We start from the raw sequence: 6,408 nt of genomic DNA, 5'->3' as shown, positions 1-6,408 counted from the left end.
AGGTAAGGGTATAGTGATACTAACAGCATAGGACATTCTATCAGTGTACTGACTCCCTAATCACAAGATAATCTAGATATTTTACTGTGAGCCTGTACAAAGGTAAAGGTATAGTGATACTAACAGCATAGGACATTCTATCAGTGTACTGACTCCCTAATCACAAGATAATCTAGATATTTTACTGTGAGCCTGTACAAAGGTAAGGGTATAGTGATACTAACAGCATAGGACATTCTATCAGTGTACTGACTCCCTAATCACAAGATAATCTAGATATTTTACTGTGAGCCTGTACAAAGGTAAGGGTATAGTGATACTAACAGCATAGGACATTCTATCAGTGTACTGACTCCCTAATCACAAGATAATCTAGATATTTTACTGTGAGCCTGTACAAAGGTAAGGGTATAGTGATACTAACAGCATAGGACATTCTATCAGTGTACTGACTCCCTAATCACAAGATAATCTAGATATTTTACTGTGAGCCTGTACAAAGGTAAGGGTATAGTGATACTAACAGCATAGGACATTCTATCAGTGTACTGACTCCCTAATCACAAGATAATCTAGATATTTTACTGTGAGCCTGTACAAAGGTAAGGGTATAGTGATACTAACAGCATAGGACATTCTATCAGTGTACTGACTCCCTAATCACAAGATAATCTAGATATTTTACTGTGAGCCTGTACAAAGGTAAAGGGTATAGTGATACTAACAGCATAGGACATTCTATCAGTGTACTGACTCCCTAATCACAAGATAATCTAGATATTTTACTGTGAGCCTGTACAAAGGTAAGGGTATAGTGATACTAACAGCATAGGACATTCTATCAGTGTACTGACTCCCTAATCACAAGATAATCTAGATATTTTACTGTGAGCCTGTACAAAGGTAAAGGTATAGTGATACTAACAGCATAGGACATTCTATCAGTGTACTGACTCCCTAATCACAAGATAATCTAGATATTTTACTGTGAGCCTGTACAAAGGTAAAGGTATAGTGATACTAACAGCATAGGACATTCTATCAGTGTACTGACTCCCTAATCTGACCTAATACAAGATAATCTAGATATTTTACTGTGAGCCTGTACAAAGGTAAGGGTATAGTGATACTAACAGCATAGGACATTCTATCAGTGTACTGACTCCCTAATCACAAGATAATCTAGATATTTTACTGTGAGCCTGTACAAAGGTAAAGGAATAGTGATACTAACAGCATAGGACATTCTATCAGTGTACTGACTCCCTAATCACAAGATAATCTAGATATTTTACTGTGAGCCTGTACAAAGGTAAGGGTATAGTGATACTAACAGCATAGGACATTCTATCAGTGTACTGACTCCCTAATCACAAGATAATCTAGATATTTTACTGTGAGCCTGTACAAAGGTAAAGGTATAGTGATACTAACAGCATAGGACATTCTATCAGTGTACTGACTCCCTAATCACAAGATAATCTAGATATTTTACTGTGAGCCTGTACAAAGGTAAAGGTATAGTGATACTAACAGCATAGGACATTCTATCAGTGTACTGTGTACTGACTCCTAATCACAAGATAATCTAGATATTTTACTGTGAGCCTGTACAAAGGTAAAGGTATAGTGATACTAACAGCATAGGACATTCTATCAGTGTACTGACTCCCTAATCACAAGATAATCTAGATATTTTACTGTGAGCCTGTACAAAGGTAAGGGTATAGTGATACTAACAGCATTCTATCAGGACATCCTAATCACAAATAATCTAGTGTTTACTGTGACCTGTACCTAATACTCAGCATGGACATTTATCAGACTCCCTAATCACAAGATAATCTATTTTTTACTGTGAGCCTGTACAAAGGTAAAGGTATAGTGATACTAACAGCATAGGACATTCTATCAGTGTACTGACTCCCTAATCACAAGATAATCTAGATATTTTACTGTGAGCCTGTACAAAGGTAAGGGTATAGTGATACTAACAGCATAGGACATTCTATCAGTGTACTGACTCCCTAATCACAAGATAATCTAGATATTTTACTGTGAGCCTGTACAAAGGTAAGGTATAGTGATACTAACAGCATAGGACATTCTATCAGTGTACTGACTCCCTAATCACAAGATAATCTAGATATTTTACTGTGAGCCTGTACAAAGGTAAAGGAATAGTGATACTAACAGCATAGGACATTCTATCAGTGTACTGACTCCCTAATCACAAGATAATCTAGATATTTTACTGTGAGCCTGTACAAAGGTAAAGGGTATAGTGATACTAACAGCATAGGACATTCTATCAGTGTACTGACTCCCTAATCACAAGATAATCTAGATATTTTACTGTGAGCCTGTACAAAGGTAAAGGTATAGTGATACTAACAGCATAGGACATTCTATCAGTGTACTGACTCCCTAATCACAAGATAATCTAGATATTTTACTGTGAGCCTGTACAAAGGTAAGGTATAGTGATACTAACAGCATAGGACATTCTATCAGTGTACTGACTCCCTAATCACAAGATAATCTAGATATTTTACTGTGAGCCTGTACAAAGGTAAGGGTATAGTGATACTAACAGCATAGGACATTCTATCAGTGTACTGACTCCCTAATCACAAGATAATCTAGATATTTTACTGTGAGCCTGTACAAAGGTAAGGGTATAGTGATACTAACAGCATAGGACATTCTATCAGTGTACTGACTCCCTAATCACAAGATAATCTAGATATTTTACTGTGAGCCTGTACAAAGGTAAGGGTATAGTGATACTAACAGCATAGGACATTCTATCAGTGTACTGACTCCCTAATCACAAGATAATCTAGATATTTTACTGTGAGCCTGTACAAAGGTAAAGGGTATAGTGATACTAACAGCATAGGACATTCTATCAGTGTACTGACTCCCTAATCACAAGATAATCTAGATATTTTACTGTGAGCCTGTACAAAGGTAAGGGTATAGTGATACTAACAGCATAGGACATTCTATCAGTGTACTGACTCCCTAATCACAAGATAATCTAGATATTTTACTGTGAGCCTGTACAAAGGTAAGGGTATAGTGATACTAACAGCATAGGACATTCTATCAGTGTACTGACTCCCTAATCACAAGATAATCTAGATATTTTACTGTGAGCCTGTACAAAGGTAAGGGTATAGTGATACTAACAGCATAGGACATTCTATCAGTGTACTGACTCCCTAATCACAAGATAATCTAGATATTTTACTGTGAGCCTGTACAAAGGTAAAGGTATAGTGATACTAACAGCATAGGACATTCTATCAGTGTACTGACTCCCTAATCACAAGATAATCTAGATATTTTACTGTGAGCCTGTACAAAGGTAAGGGTATAGTGATACTAACAGCATAGGACATTCTATCAGTGTACTGACTCCCTAATCACAAGATAATCTAGATATTTTACTGTGAGCCTGTACAAAGGTAAGGGTATAGTGATACTAACAGCATAGGACATTCTATCAGTGTACTGACTCCCTAATCACAAGATAATCTAGATATTTTACTGTGAGCCTGTACAAAGGTAAAGGTATAGTGATACTAACAGCATAGGACATTCTATCAGTGTACTGACTCCCTAATCACAAGATAATCTAGATATTTTACTGTGAGCCTGTACAAAGGTAAAGGAATAGTGATACTAACAGCATAGGACATTCTATCAGTGTACTGACTCCCCTAATCACAAGATAATCTAGATATTTTACTGTGAGCCTGTACAAAGGTAAGGGTATAGTGATACTAACAGCATAGGACATTCTATCAGTGTACTGACTCCCTAATCACAAGATAATCTAGATATTTTACTGTGAGCCTGTACAAAGGTAAGGGTATAGTGATACTAACAGCATAGGACATTCTATCAGTGTACTGACTCCCTAATCACAAGATAATCTAGATATTTTACTGTGAGCCTGTACAAAGGTAAGGGTATAGTGATACTAACAGCATAGGACATTCTATCAGTGTACTGACTCCCTAATCACAAGATAATCTAGATATTTTTACTGTGAGCTGTACAAAGGTAAGGGTTATAGTGATACTACAGCAAAAGGACATTCTATCAGTGTACTGACACCCTAATCACAAGATAATCAGATATTTTCCGATCTAATAACAGAATCCTTGTTAACCTAGTGATCAAAATATTTACTTCTTTTGATTTCAGTTTTTTTAAATTTTTCCAGTTCACTGGTTTGATGTGAAAAAATCTTAGTGTAAAAGAAATGCATAAGCTCACGCAGTCTCCTAACATGTATCTGAACCATTTGAATCTTGTACTGCGTTTAACGAAAACAAGTGTCAAAGATATCAAATATTTATCAAAAATGACAATACTGTATTGATGTTTGAGATATATGGGAATATTATAGAGCAGCATAGCGATAAAGATATGTAAATTGTGAAGTTGGTTTGGTAGTGACCCTTGTCATACTAAGTGTCAGGTAACCATTCTGTACAACAGATATGTACAGGTAGGTCCTCTGCTGCTCCAATATATTGAAATTGAGCATTAATCTAGTCTGATGTTCACAGGTAGTAAATGTCCTTCAAATTTGTAAGCAAAATAATTCCCATTCATTTGAGGAGCACTTTGCATTTTTATAACTTCCGCAAAGAAAACAGGGAAATTATGTTATCAAAGTATATGGCTTTGTCTTTCAATGTTTTTTATTCTGATCCAGAGAAAATAATTTGGCTATTGATTTGGGTTCAAATCCTGGTCTGGTCATTACATTTTCTCCTCTCCTGTCACAAAATTGGCAAGCTTGCCAACCTCTATTTCAAGCGTTGGGAGTATATGCGTAGCATGGGATATGTGAATGTGTGAGTTGTCTTTGGGGGCGAAGACTTGAAGAAAGGAGGGAGGAATGTAGCAAATTAGACTGGGTCAAACATCGGTAACCAGGTCGCTAAGTCGGTAGAGCATTTGGCTAGACTGTGTTTGAATACTGGACTGGCCACTACATTTTCTCCTGTCCTGTTACAGATTACAAGAAGTCTGATCGGGTATATATATTCCTCCAGCTCTGGGCCAATGTGACTGAATGATTAATGTCTCTGACAGGCCATCATTAGCCATCTACCTCTAGTAGATGTTGGTTCACCATTCCATTTCTCATGTATACACATGTTCAATTATTTTCATTTTATCACATGTGTCACACTTATGGACTGAATACCTCTGGGTCCCAGTGGGTGAGTGGTTGAGGTGTCTAATATTCAACCATGACTAACATTTCCCCTTTTAGTAATAGTGGACATTTGATCAAAGTTATCGAATACAGTGTATTATATATATTATTCCAGTAGCCCTCCATCTCTGGGTCAGGATGTTAGAGTGATTGAGGTGTATAAAAAACTACTCCTAGCTCTAGCCCCTCGGAAGCCACTTTCATGAACATTCCTTAACTTAAAGGAATTCCTTAACTTAAATTTCCCCATAGAAAAGCATTACAAAAGTTAAAGAAAAAATCTTAAGTTAAGAAGCCTTCCTTAAGTTATGTAATGCTTTCCTATGGAGAATTTTAAGTTGAAGGATTCCTTAAATTTAAGGAATGTTCATGAAACGGCCAGGCCCAGCCCTGGGTTAAAGTTGGGCCTGGGTTAAAGGTAAAAATGTGTAAGTTTTAGGCTAAATTAAGTTAGACAGTTCAATTAGTGCCTGTTTACTTGTTATTTAAAAGAAGAAGAAGAAAAAGAAGTCTTTAATTAAAAGAAAAATGTTCTTCAAGCTAAAATTTATTCTTCAAACGATCAGTGACACATATAAAAATAACGGTAGTCATTCAAATATTAAAAGTATGACAAGTTTGAGAAGATCTACCACACATATATTCTCATAAGCAAACAAACAAGTGGCTAAATTTTCATAAAGAGTTCTTACCTTTTGAAAATTTTTACTCAATAATGTAGTGAAATACTTAAATGTACACTGGAGTTGTTTGGAAACGGCCCGAATCGTGTATGGCATATGAACGCATAAAGAGGCATTCATCTTCCCTACTCTGTATATATACTCACAGCGGAGTTGTAAATGGTCCATAATTTCAATGCTTTATTGAATATCACAAAGAGAGGTTCAACAATAACTATCAATATGATTTCGTACATGAATGGATAGAGTGAAGGGATGATTTAAACGCACAGAGCATGAAAGTAGATTTAAGGTAGAAAGGGACCCAGAAGTTTGATCACGTGTTGAAACGAACATCAACGATTCGGTGTGTCTTCAGGTAATTCACTTACATTAATATTTTGTCATTGTTATTCCAAACATAAAATCTGTGGAATGATAATAATAAAAAAGTTATACATAAAATAATTCATCATTTTCTCTATTTTGATAAATGTTTTT

At 35.9% G+C, this 6,408-nt stretch overlaps 1 protein-coding gene across 1 annotated transcript in view; it reads left to right on the top strand.

Moving 5' to 3' along the window:
- The first annotated feature begins 5,905 nt into the window (after window positions 1-5,905).
- Window positions 5,906-6,408, top strand: part of LOC138323646 (coiled-coil domain-containing protein 33-like) — a 42,089-nt gene continuing 41,586 nt past the window's right edge. Inside the window, exon 1 of the mRNA XM_069268399.1 lies at window positions 5,906-6,286. The gene's annotated coding sequence lies outside the window, so the exon portion shown is untranslated. The remainder of the gene's footprint in view (window positions 6,287-6,408) is intronic.

The sequence above is a fragment of the Argopecten irradians genome, chromosome 5 (assembly GCF_041381155.1).
Source record: "Argopecten irradians isolate NY chromosome 5, Ai_NY, whole genome shotgun sequence".
NCBI classification, from domain to species: Eukaryota; Metazoa; Mollusca; class Bivalvia; order Pectinida; family Pectinidae; genus Argopecten; species Argopecten irradians.
Note: the sequence above shows the minus strand (reverse complement) of the source record. Positions and strands in the feature narration are given on the sequence as shown.